Below are 13455 nucleotides of genomic sequence, written 5' to 3'. Positions count from 1 at the left end.
TCCATCTTCCACTGCAACTATGGATCTAGCCGCCAGTCTGGAGATTGGAGGATCCACCTTGGGACACTGAGTCCAGCCCTTGACCACGTCAGGGGGGAAAGGGTAACGTGTATCCTTAAGGCGCTTGGAAAAACGCTTATCTGGACAAGCTCGGTGTTTCTGGACTGCCTCTCTGAAGTCAGAGTGGTCCAGAAACATACTCTTTGTACGCTTGGGAAACCTGAAACGGAATTTCTCCTGCTGAGAAGCTGACTCCTCCACTGGAGGAGCTGAGGGAGAAATATCCAACATTTCATTGATGGACGCAATAAGATCATTCACTATGGCGTCCCCATCAGGAGTATCAAGGTTGAGAGCGGCTTCAGGATCAGAATCCTGATCAGCTACCTCCGCTTCATCATACAGAGAGTCCTCTCGCTGAGACCCTGAACATTGTGATGATGTCGAGGGGATATCATAGCGAGCTCGCTTAATCGGTCTGGGGCTGCGGTCCGTGTCAGAGACCTCACCCTGGGATCCATGAGACACCCCGGGAGGACATTGCTGTTCCAACTGAGGGGGACCAGGGGGCAATGATTCCACAGTGCCCCTGGCTTGAGATGCCGGCCTGGACTGCAAGGCTTCTAGTATCTTAGCCATAGTCTCAGAAAGTCTTTCAGTAAAAACTGCAAACTCCGTCCCTGTCACCTGGACAGTGTTAACAGGTGGTTCTCCCTGGGCCACCCTTAGCAGAGGCTCCGGCTGAGCAAGTGCCACAGGGGCCGAGCATTGCACACAATGAGGGTCAGTGGAACCTGCCGGTAGTATAGCCGTCCATGCTGCACAGGCAGCATAGTAAGTCTGTGCTTTGGCACCCTTGCTATTTGTGGACGACATGCTGTTGTCTCCTCTGAGCAATACAGGAGGGAATATAGCCAAAAATCAACAGTGCACCATACAGTGTAAAGTATAGTCTATAATCATATAATCTATAAGTACACTTCTGCACTAGTGGGGCCAGCACCACAGGTGCTGCTTACCGCCTGCGCAAAGCGTTTGTGTGGGCACCAGAAATCCTGCCTGGGTCTCCCTGAGCTTGTCTCTCCTCTCCAGCGTTAGCAGAGCTGAGAGGAATGGCTGCCGGCGTCCTGAGGAGAGGAGGGAGCCGTGGGCGTGACCCAGAAAAGTGCGGGAACTGGTGCCCCACTGTGCAGAGTGAGGGGGGTGGAGTATGCAAAGCATGCTCCAGCCCTCAGTGCTGCCGTCCTGTACAGCGTCCCGCCCTTCCCCTGATTGGCAGGGCTGGGGGCGGGAAGAAAAACGAGACTAGGCCGGGGACTCGAGTTATAAGCGCGGCCGCCGTATAAGCGCGGTCGGCGCGGAAGTCCCCGGCGCACTAACAGTCCCAGCCGCGCCGCAGTGATAACCATGGCAGCGGCGGTCAGCGCGGCAGTCCCCCTACACGAACACACTCAGCGACGCTGAAGTGTGTAATGGCACAAACGCAGTCAGCGCCGCGGTCCCCGGTGCACTAGCACACCCAGCAATGCTGGAGTGTTGCTGTGCGCGGTCCCCACGGGGACACAGAGTACCTCAAAGTAGCAGGGCCATGTCCCTAAACGATACTCGGCTCCTATCCAGCAGGGTCCTCAGGAGCTGTGGATGGAGCACGGTCTCCTGTGCCTGGAGACCGAAAGGATCCCACTTCACCCAGAGCCCTAATTGAGGGATGGGGAAGGAAAGCAGCATGTGGGCTCCAGCCTCCGTACCCGCAATGGATACCTCAACCTTAACAACACCGCCGACAAGAGTGGGGTGAGAAGGGAGCATGCTGGGGGCCCTGTTATGGGCCCTCTTTTCTTCCATCCGACATAGTCAGCAGCTGCTGCTGACTAAGCTGTGGAGCTATGCGTGGATGTCTGACCTCCTTCGCACAAAGCATAAAAACTGATGAGCCCGTGGCAGCACGGGGGGTGTATAGGCTGAAGGGGAGGGGCTTTACACTTTTAGTGTAATACTTTGTGTGGCCTCCGGAGGCATAGCTATACACCCAATTGTCTGGGTCTCCCAAGAAGGAGCGACAAAGAAAATATTTTTTTTGTTTTCAGAGCACTCCCTAATATGACAGATGAAGGATCTATGATCTCTTGCTCCATATCATAATAACCTAGTCACGAATTAATTGAGAGAGAGTGAGGGTTTATGAGGGCAAGCCGCCGAGGAGTGGGGGCACCAGGAAACTAAGGGTGTACTCCATTGCCAGGTAGGGGGAAGCTGATTAGGGATATTTATTCCCCCCCCCCGCCCTATATATGAGATATGGACTAACATCACCTCGTATTGAATCATCTGCATTTGGGCCAAGATAGTAATGTGCACTGACTTTATAAGTGGCAGGTGTTCACTATATTTTTTGCTGTGAGCCCTCAGTGATAAGAGTATTCGTTTCACTTGAGACCCCAGTGACCTGACACGAGAGTGAGGATCAGAGGAGGGATAGCCGCCGAGGAATGGGGGCATCGTTTACATTAGGATGTACTCCATTGGCAGGCAGTGATACCCTCATAGGGTGAGAGGAGAGGGATTTCCCCCCCCCCCCATCTCCCTCAGACTACTATATATATACTCGTGGTTTGGGCTAATCTGGTCTCAAAGTTTTTTTGAATCGGGTTCATAGTAACCTCCACGGTATTCAAGAAATTTTAGTCCACAAATGTTTGTTTGTTTTTTTTAATGCATATCAATAAAGTATAATAATTTTAAATAACAAGTAGGTAGTCTCTGCCATAACCTTGAAATTTATTACCTATAATTTATACATTCTTTCTGAATTAATTGATCAGCAAAAATGCTCATCTCCTGTGAGTGCCGGAGCTCTGTCGGCGCTCACAGGAAGTGAGTCATGGTAGGGTCACAGGTCATCAGTTGACCACGCTCTACCATCACAACACCAAGGCACATTGTGATCGCATCACAGGGCAACCAACGGCGGCACGGAACAGCGCGATCCCCGCTATTTAAATTGCACTGTCAGTATTTGACAGCGCGATCTAAGGGGTAAACAGAGGCAGGTGGTCGATCCACCTGCGGCTGTTAGCCACACATGTCTGCTGATCATATCAGCAGACGTGTGGGGATTACCGCGGGCTCCGACAGTGAGCCTGCAGGAATACCCACACGTCTGCTCCATAGGGAGGCAACCAAGGACATACCAGTATGTCCTTGGTTGTAAAGTGGTTAAAAAAAATAAAGCAAAAAAGGGGAAACCAATTGCGTTAAATTTCTCTCGCACGGCTGTACATTGCTTCCGGGCCACTTACAGTACCTCCGGGACTGCTCATTAACCTCATATATATATGCACAGCTTTCCCTGCCCACCAGCAGTCCCCGCGTCTCTGGATGCAGTCAGACACTCTGGTTGGTTAAATGTCTGCACCAAATTTCAGCACCAAATTTGCACCAAGTCAAAACCGTTTTTGTACACTTTTTGGCCAAGAGATGCAGATTTGGTGCTGACATTTTTACATCATATTCCTGCACCCAATTTACACCTCCTGACAAAAAAGTATCACTTTCATCATGGTGTTTTGATGCATTTTTTTTGCCAACCACGGTTTTCTGCCAGGAGATGCAGGTCTGTGAACTCAGTGACCTGACCAGAGCTGAGGTCACTCAGTTCAATGTGGTCACCTGAGGTCAGGTTACCTGGGTGTCACAGCTGGAGATCTGTGGTAACCTCTAGCTGTGACCGCAAATAACCTGAGTGAAGTCATCGCAAATTGCGCTGCTCATTAATTCTCTGCCTGAAGCCCACAGTGGGCGGTCATGTGCTGTCCTGTCATTTCATATGTAGCAGAGCTGGAATTGTTGTGGGACCTCGTGAGGATTATGTCGGAGCTGGGTGTTTTGTGGGTTCATAAAGGGGTGAAAAAGGGTTTTTTTGTATTTTATTTCAAATAAAGGATTTTTTTCCAAAGTTTGTGTTTATTTCTTTTCACTTAAAGATTAGTGATGGGGGGGACAGTTAAAGTGAACCTGTCAGGTGCAATATGCACCCAGAACAATGAGCACGTTTGGGTGCATATTGCTAATTCCTGCCTAACAGTACCTGTATCTAGTAACATAGATAAAGAGATCTTTAGAAAACGTATTTCTAAAGATCCTTCATAATATGCTAATGAGCGCAGGGACTAGTCGCAAGGGCTTTAGCTCCTGCGCTCATTTCGCCTTCTTAGCATGTTAACACGCCACTGTTTCTACTGCTTCAAAACTCCAGGCTGAGGGTCAGTGCACATGATCAGAAGTCCCCTGCACTTTCAGTCATGCGCACTAGACCAGCATGCTAAGAAGGCAGAATGAGCGCCCTTACTACTACTCCCTGCGCTCATTAGCATATCATAAAGGATCATTCTAAATACTTTTTATAAAAATCTCTTTATGTATTGTGAGACTGTGACCGGGGTTATCTATGACGGCCGGTATGTCTCGCCCCGGTTGTGCTCACTCCATGATAGAAAGTAAATCCACTCTAGGGTTAATGCTGTTTCCCTACAGGCTGAAGGAAGGGTTAAATGGAAACAGGAACAAGGGCAGGTGTGCCGGGTGTGAGGGAGTGAACAGAACTCCCTGAGCTCTCTGCTGGAGAGGCACATGTATATTGTTGTGGACTTTTGTTTGGACATTAAACCGTGTGCTGTGAACCTTAATGCCTGGATCCCGTGTCTTCTGCTGCGCAGCCGACCGTGCTACCTCACATATGGTGGAGAATCGGCGGGCATGCCAGCCGGTGAGGTGTAGCATCCATCCCTGGTGACCCAGTAGCACATGTCCTGGATTCGAGCGGCTATACTACAGCCCAAACCCGGCGACGCCATGGAGGACATACTACAGCAGCTGGCTCAGGCTAATGCACAGCAACAACAGGCTAATGCACAGCAACAACAGGCTAATGCACAGCTACAAGAGGCCATTGCACAGCAGCAACAGACCAATGCACACCTGCTCCGGGCGTTGGAACGTCAGCAGCAATCCTTGCAAGTGCAGGACAAAAGGCACCAAGAACAGCTGGTTCAGGCCAATGCACGTCAGCAGCAAGCCTTGCAATTGCAGGAACAAAGACATCAAGAACAGATGGTTCTCCTGGCCAAGTCGATCCGTGCCGGACCGGCAGCAACAACCCCGGGACCGGGTGACGACGGCAGCGTCCGGAAAGCGGTGAGACAAGCATTGCAAAAGATGACCCCGGGGTATGATGTGGAAGCGTTCCTGGCGGTGTTTGAGCGGGTGGCCGAGCGGGAAAAGCTGCCGACCCCCCAGTGGGCTGAGGTATTGTCGCCCTATCTGACGGGGGAACCCCAAAAAGCGTACCTGGACCTCTGTACCGAGGACGCCATTGACTATGTGACCCTGAAAGCCGAAATACTGGCTCGGTTGGGGGTGAATACCTATGTACGGGCTCAGCGGGTAAATCAGTGGTTCTATGAGGAAGCCAAACCCGTACGTTCCCAGGCCTATGACTTATTGCATCTTGTAAAAAAGTGGTTGCAGCCTGACACTCTGAGCCCGGCGCAAATGGTGGAAAGGGTAGTAGTGGATCGTTTTGTGCGCACTTTACCCGTCACCGTTCAACGGTGGGTAGGACAGGGTGACCCGAGTACCCTGGACCAATTAGTGTCCCTGGTAGAGCGGCATGTGGCTACGCAGGACTTGATACGGGACACTGAGACTTTGCGTACCGCCCGTCGGTCCGGCCCCTCCAAGCCTAGGGCCAAGGACCCACCGCTGACAACGGTGCAGGAATCCCCTACCGTCCCGTCAGAGGCCGCGGCCGCCATTCCTGAGGTCCGGAAGGTTCTGTACCCTAAACGACAACCCGTCAAGGGGGTTTCCGTCCCCATTAGATGTTGGCGATGCCAGCGGGTGGGACATATGGAAGCCCAGTGTCCACTCACCACGGAGCCCATGGATTGTGGGGTTACCCGGCGGGGTTCAATGTATGCTCAGGTGGTGTGTACCGCTGACCTGGTCTCCCCAAAGACGGAGCCCCACTTGTGCCAAATACAGGTGAATGGATGTCCGGTTACAGGATTGTTGGATTCCGGGAGCTTAGTGACCCTTGTGCGATCCACCTTGAGGGCTAAAGTAAAGGCCACCGGACGTACCGTGGGGGGGGTTTGCATACATGGGGACCGCCGAGACTATCCCACGGGGATTGTCACCATCACAGCACCTTGCGGTCAGGTGCAACATGAGGTGGGACTTCTTAACACTCTTCCTTATGACGTGATCCTAGGAAGGAATCTGCCCTATTTTTGGACTTTATGGAGGGGACCCCCTAAGTCCCCTCAGATATTGGTCAGTCCGGGACCTGAGCCCTATAATCCTGAATCCGGGACGCCTGCCGTAGGGGGTCACCATGATAGGGACAGAGTGTGAACCCGATAGGTCACCCCTAGAGGTATTGGCAGGAGAGGCTGAAATGGTCGAGCCCATCCCGGAGTTGGAGGCGTCCCCGGATACGTTTGGGACAGCCCAACTCCAGGACCCTACGTTAATACATGCCCGGAGTCGGGTGACAGCAGTTGACGGGTTGGCACAGCTGCCCGGCGCCCAGGTAAGGTACCCCCATTTCGCTCTTAAGCAAGATTTACTCTACCGGGTAGATGAAATACGGGGCGTGGGGGTAGAACAGTTGGTGGTGCCCCAGCCGTATCGCCGGCGGGTCCTCGACTTGGCTCATAAACACCTGATGAGTGGCCACCTAGGGGTCAAGAAAACGCAGGAGCGAATATTGCAAAGGTTCTATTGGCCCGGGGTTTTTGGAGAGGTAAAACGGTACTGCGAAACCTGCCCGGAGTGTCAGCTTACCGCACCCCTGACCCATTTTCGCAGTCCGTTGGTACCGTTACCCATTATAGAAGTCCCTTTTGAACGGATAGGGATGGATCTGGTGGGGCCCCTCGTAAAGTCCGCTCAAGGGCACCAACACATCCAAGTGATCGTTGACTATGCCACCCGGTATCCCGAGGCGATACCTCTCAGACATACTGCAGCAAAGCTTATAGCTCGGGAGTTGTTTGCTGTGTTCTGCCGGGTGGGGTTGCCCAAGGAGATCCTTACGGATCAGGGGACCCCATTCATGTCTAAAGTGACCAAAGAGCTATGCCGGCTACTCCAGATCAAGCAGTTGCGTACGTCTGTGTATCATCCTCAAACGGACGGTTTAGTCGAGCGTTTCAATAAAACCCTGAAAACCATGCTCAAAAGGGTGATTTCAAAAGACGGGAAAGACTGGGATATGATGCTTCCCTATTTGATGTTTGCCATACGAGAGGTGCCACAGGCATCCACGGGGTTTTCGCCTTTTGAATTGTTATACGGGCGACATCCCCGGGGATTGTTGGACCTGGCAAAGGAAACATGGGAGCAAGAGCCCACCCCCCATAAAAGTGTGATTGAACACATTTTGGGTATGCAGAACCGCATAAGCGCGGTCATGCCAATTGTGAAGGAGCATCTACAGGAGGCTCAGGCCGCGCATTGCGGCCGCTACAATAGACAAGCTACCATGCGGACCTTTAAACCCGGGGATCGGGTGTTGGTATTAATCCCCACGGCGGAGAGTAAATTCCTGGCTCAGTGGCAAGGCCCCTACGAGATAAAGGAAAGAGTCGGGGTGGTTAACTATAAAGTATTGCAGCCCGGTAGGCGGAAACCTGAACAAATATACCATGTCAACCTGTTAAAACCTTGGCAGGAACGGGAAAGCCTGATGGCTGTTTTTTCCCCATCTCCCTCCTCTTCGGGTCGTTCACCTCCGGCTCCAGTGACCTCCGGAGAGGACAAACCGGAAGTAAGGATTGGAGAAGCCCTCACCAAGACTCAGAGGCGAGAGGCCAGACGGTTGGTTCAGCAGAACCCCGATGTCTTCTCCGAGCTGCCCGGTAGGACCAGTCTGATACGACATGATATTGTCACCTAGCCCCACCTGAAGGTACGCCTGAAGTCATACCGGGTACCGGAGGCTCGACGACAAGCCATATCGGAGGAAGTAAAGACAATGTTACGCCTGGGGGTCATCGAAAAATCCCGGAGTGAATGGGCTAGTCCGATTGTCCTAATACCAAAACCCGATGGCTCCTTAAGGTTCTGCAATGACTTTAGGAGATTGAACAAAATATCCAAGTTCGATCTCTACCCCATGCCCCGGGTGGATGAGCTGATTGATAGGCTGGGACAGGCGCGATATTTTACCACGCTCGACCTGACCAAGGGGTACTGGCAGGTGCCACTGACGGAGTCCGCCAAGGAGAAAACCGCTTTTGTTACACCGGAGGGTCTCTTCCACTATGTTGTCTTGCCTTTTGGGTTACATGGCGCTCCGGCCACGTTCCAGAGGTTGATGGACTTAGTGCTGGAACCCCACCAGGCGTATGCATCAGCGTACCTTGATGACATCATTATTTACAGCTCCGATTGGCAGACCCACTTGGAACAGGTACAAGCGGTGGTGGACGCGCTTCGAACAGCCGGATTGACAGCCAATCCCAAGAAATGTGCGTTGGGACTCACGGAAGCCCGCTACTTGGGCTACGTGATAGGCCAAGGAGTGATTAAGCCCCAAATTAACAAGGTTGAGGCAATCCAGAAGTGGCCTAGACCCCTGACCACGAAGCAGGTTAGGGCCTTCCTGGGTATCGTGGGGTACTACAGGAGGTTTGTAAAGGATTTTGCGGGACTATCAGCCCCCTTGACGGACCTTCTCAAAGGCAAGAAGTCCGTCATGGTGCGCTGGACTCCGCAGGCCGAGGACTCCTTCCGGGCCCTGAAGGGGGTCCTGTGCGGACAGCCCGTTCTCGTACACCCTGATTTCCGGAAGGAGTTCATAGTACAGACTGACGCCTCAGAGGTCGGCCTGGGGGCAGTGTTGTCTCAGGTGGTTCAGGGGGAGGAACACCCCGTCACCTTCTTAAGTAGGAAGCTCACCCCTCCCGAGCGGAATTATAGCGTAGTGGAGAAGGAGTGCCTGGCGATCAAGTGGGCCTTGGAGTCCCTGCGCTATTACCTGCTGGGACGGCAGTTTCGCTTGGTGACGGATCACTCTCCACTGGTCTGGATGAGGTCCGCCAAGGAACGGAATGCCCGGGTTACCCGGTGGTTCCTTTCTCTGCAGAACTTCCGGTTTACGGTTGAACATAGGGCCGGTGGGTTGCAGGGCAACGCCGATGCCTTGTCCCGCGGGCCGTGTTTGATGGCGGGAGTTCAACCCCGCACGCTTGAACTGAGGGGGGGGGTATGTGAGACTGTGACCGGGGTTATCTATGACGGCCGGTATGTCTCGCCCCGGTTGTGCTCACTCCATGATAGAAAGTAAATCCACTCTAGGGTTAATGCTGTTTCCCTACAGGCTGAAGGAAGGGTTAAATGGAAACAGGAACAAGGGCAGGTGTGCCGGGTGTGAGGGAGTGAACAGAACTCCCTGAGCTCTCTACTGGAGAGGCACATGTATATTGTTGTGGACTTTTGTTTGGACATTAAACCGTGTGCTGTGAACCTTAATGCCTGGATCCCGTGTCTTCTGCTGCGCAGCCGACCGTGCTACCTCCCAGTATGTTACTAGATACAGGGACAGTTAGGCGGGGATTAGCAATATGCACCCATCTGCTCATGGTTCTGGGTGCATACTGCACCTGAAAGGTTGCCTTTAAGATAACCGCACGGCTGGGGGGTGCAGCCTGTAGCTGTAGGCTTTATCTGTGGTGGGTATCATAATGTGGGGGGACCCTACGCCAATTTATTTTAAAACTTATTTTTATACCACGATATACCTGCAGACAGGGTTTGTGATCGGAAGAAGTCAGACACGCTGACAATCAGGCTGGGGGCGCGGACTAACTGCAACCAATCACAGACGATGGAGGGCAGGGGAAGCAGTGAATATTCATGAGGCGAAGAGGCTAATGAGCGGCTCTGGAAGTAGAATGAGAGCCTGCGGGAGCAGTTAAAGCCACGCCGGAGACTTGGTAAGTATAACACGCTTGCACCTATCCCCCTATCCCTTCTACCACCATTTTTAAGCGCTGGATTCTGGCCCCCATAGACTTGTATGGGGACTGGCATCCAGCCAGGTACCTAAGATCTGGGCCTGAACCGTTTTGTTTTTTAGCCGGGTTAGACCCGCCAATCCCGGGCATCTGCGAGTCCACCCATCACTAAAACACTGGTCAAAAACACACAAAGAATTGACATGCTGCTTCTTTTTTCTGCACCCAAAACCGCAAGGAAAAAAAGAAGCAACGTGCGCACAGCATTTCTGGATTTTCATAGACTTTGCTGGGAAAGGAAAGACATGTAGTGTTGGTCAACAAACTGCACCAAAAAACACAGCAAAAAGCGCAGTGTTCACACATAGCCTTAAGGGTGCTTTGCACGCTGCAACATCGCTAGCGATTGCTAGCGATGTCAAGCGCGATAGCACCCGCCCCCGTCGCTCGTGCGACATTTGTTGATCACTGCCGTAGCGAACATTATCGCTACGGCAGCGTCACACGCATATACCTTGTCCTCGACGTCGCTGTGACGGCCGAACAATCCCTCCCTTAAGGGGGAGGTGTGTTCGTGCGTCACAGCGACCTCACTGCAGCGTCACTAAGCGGCCAAACAATAGAAGCGGAGGGGCGGAGATGAGCGGGACGCAACATCCCACCCACCTCCTTCCTTCCGCATTGCTGGTGGAGGCAGGTAAGGAGATGTTCGTCACTCTTGCGGTGTCACACATAGCGATGTGTGATGCCGCAGGGACGAAAAACAACATCGTACCGGTAGCTGCAGCGATATTACGGAAATGAGCGACGTGTCAACGATCACTGTTTTTGAACGATTCTGTGCTCGTTGATCGTCGCTCATTTGTGTCACACGCTGCGATGTCGGTAACGGCGCTGGATGTGCGTCACTAACGACGTAACCCCGACGATATATCGGTAGCGATGTCGCAGCGTGTAAAGTACCCTTTAGCCTTCTGTGAATTAAAAATCTAATAACATGGATTTCAACCAAGATATCGAGTTGAATTACATTCTAACCATAGATTTAAACATTTGAATGGTCGTCTTTACATTTTGTTTTGTGTTTCTTGTTATTTTCAGAACTTCCTGGATGGATGCTAAGGAATAATTACCTTTATATAGTCTAACAGTTATCAAAGGCCCTTTGAAGGTAACTATTCGTGATGTGGCCCTCGGTGACACTCCTGCGGTATCTGGATCCATCCATAGACACGTAATGGGTCTATGTAACGGGTGCAGCACGGCAGAGCACACGAGGCCATAAAGTTACAGCGTGACAGACCTGGGGATTTCCAGGAGACGCACTGATCTGAAGACAGCAGTAAGGTTATTGTAATGAAGGTCGGCCATAATCTTACAAGGACAGGCTGAGTCAGCCATTTTGTTTCCTCTTACTATTAAAAATGCAGATATCAATTAATACTTGTACAATTAAACAGGGCAAATTATCAGGTTCCGCACCCTGCAACAGCTCTGAACAGGTCTAACAACAATAAGTATAGAAACAATACTGCAGACATTAGAAATATGACGAGAGTCCTGACCCATCTGTGATTCCCAGAAGATGAAGGGAAGTAGAATCATATCCAGCCGCAATGTAATGAAGGCTCGCATACAAACACCTCATGTAGATGTAGCAGAGCTGGATAAGACGCAGGAATATGGGGCACTGCATTTACAACAAGTTGTCAGCATTCATTGTAAATAGAACTGCAGGTAAAACAAATGCAGAACCTCAAGACTAAGGCCCCATGTAACTCCGCTACGTCTGAAGGCCGGTATTACTAAAATACAACTGAAGTAAACGGACAAAGAAGCAAAACTAAAAGCAATTCAGGATATATAGAAGCAACTGCTGGTGGTAGTACAGAGATATATAAGCCAGATATAAGTCACAGATCCGCAGCTGCACACCAATGCCACAGATCCACAGCTGCACACCAATGCCACAGATCCACAGCTGCACACCAATGCCACAGATTCACAGCTGCACACCAATGCCACAGATCCACAGCTGCACACCAGTGCCACAGATCCACAGCTGCACACCAGTGCCACAGATCCACAGCTGCACACCAATGCCACAGATCCACAGCTGCACACCAATGCCACAGATCCACAGCCGCACACCAATGCCACAGATCCACAGCTGCACACCAATGCTACAGATCCACAGCTGCACACCAATGCCACAGATCCACAGCTGCACACCAATGCCACAGATCTCCACAGCTGCACACCAATGCCACAGATTCACAGCAAAACACTAATGCCACAGATCCACAGCTGCACACCAATGCCACAGATCTCCACAGCTGCACACCAATGCCACAGATTCACAGCAAAACACTAATGCCACAGATTCACAGCTGCACACCAATGCCACAGATCCACAGCCGCACACCAATGCCACAGATCCACAGCTGCACACCGGCACCACAGATCCACAGCTGTACACCGTCGTGACAGGTCCACAGCTACACACCGGCACCTGTAAGAAAGAGCTCACCAATTGTAGGAGGCAGAAGGGCCTGGGACAATGTAATCTTCAGGCTCTATACATGAAGACAACAGGAATCGCTCCACCACGGCCCAGCGTTTTCAGTTACTCAGAAACCAGCAACAAGCACTTTCACTTTCATTTTCCAGCTACAGCTTTCACAAGATGTGGGGGCTGGGCTCCAGTGTGAACCTGTCTACATATAGGGATACTGCACAATGAAGCATCTATAGTACATCGCCGGGCACACGCCAATATTCAAGAGCCAGATCATAGTGTATGGGGGCATAGCACACCAACAAATAGGCAGAAAGAGGAACGTATTTAAATGCTTTTTATTTTATTCCCCTCATATCCATAAAATTACACCACAGCATGTGAAGCCTAGCAACGTTTCATGTGATGAAGCCTTCATCGGCCTATAAATATGAGATATCCCTCTTGGACGGCAAAGGAAATGACTACGTGTACCAGTATATGAAAGGATCGCTGGGCTGGCTACGGATTTTGAGAAAGGGTATGCAGAAGAAACCCTGCAGTACAAAGAGGAGCAAATGGAGAGGGATGTGGTGTGACCATTAAGCCACAATTATACAGTATAGCGGCATGTAAAAGTTTGGGCACCCCTGGTTATAATTACTGTTATTGTGAGCAATTAAGCAAGTTGAAGAAGAAATGATCTCTAAAAGGCATGAAGGTAATACATTTCCTTTGTATTTTAGGCAAAAAATAAATATTTTTTCATCTTTTACATTTGAAAAATTACAAAAAGGAAAAATCAACTGATGCAAAAGTTTGGGCACCCCTGGAGATTTGTGTGCTCAGATAACTTTGACCAAGGTTTTAGATCTTAATTAGCCTGTTAAGGATATGGGTTGTTCACCATCATTGTTAGCAAAGGCCAGGTGATGC

At 51.1% G+C, this 13455-nt stretch overlaps 1 protein-coding gene across 1 annotated transcript in view; it reads right to left on the bottom strand.

Moving 5' to 3' along the window:
* ERAP1 (endoplasmic reticulum aminopeptidase 1) overlaps window positions 1-12674 on the bottom strand; it is an 82127-nt gene extending 69453 nt beyond the window's left edge. Inside the window, exon 1 of the mRNA XM_075325069.1 lies at window positions 12553-12674. The gene's annotated coding sequence lies outside the window, so the exon portion shown is untranslated. The remainder of the gene's footprint in view (window positions 1-12552) is intronic.
* Window positions 12675-13455: the final 781 nt, after the last annotated feature.

This window comes from Anomaloglossus baeobatrachus, chromosome 1 (assembly GCF_048569485.1).
Source record: "Anomaloglossus baeobatrachus isolate aAnoBae1 chromosome 1, aAnoBae1.hap1, whole genome shotgun sequence".
In the NCBI taxonomy this organism is placed as follows: Eukaryota; Metazoa; Chordata; class Amphibia; order Anura; family Aromobatidae; genus Anomaloglossus; species Anomaloglossus baeobatrachus.
The sequence above is the reverse complement of the archived record's forward strand: the minus strand, read 5'-3'. Positions and strand labels throughout refer to the sequence as shown.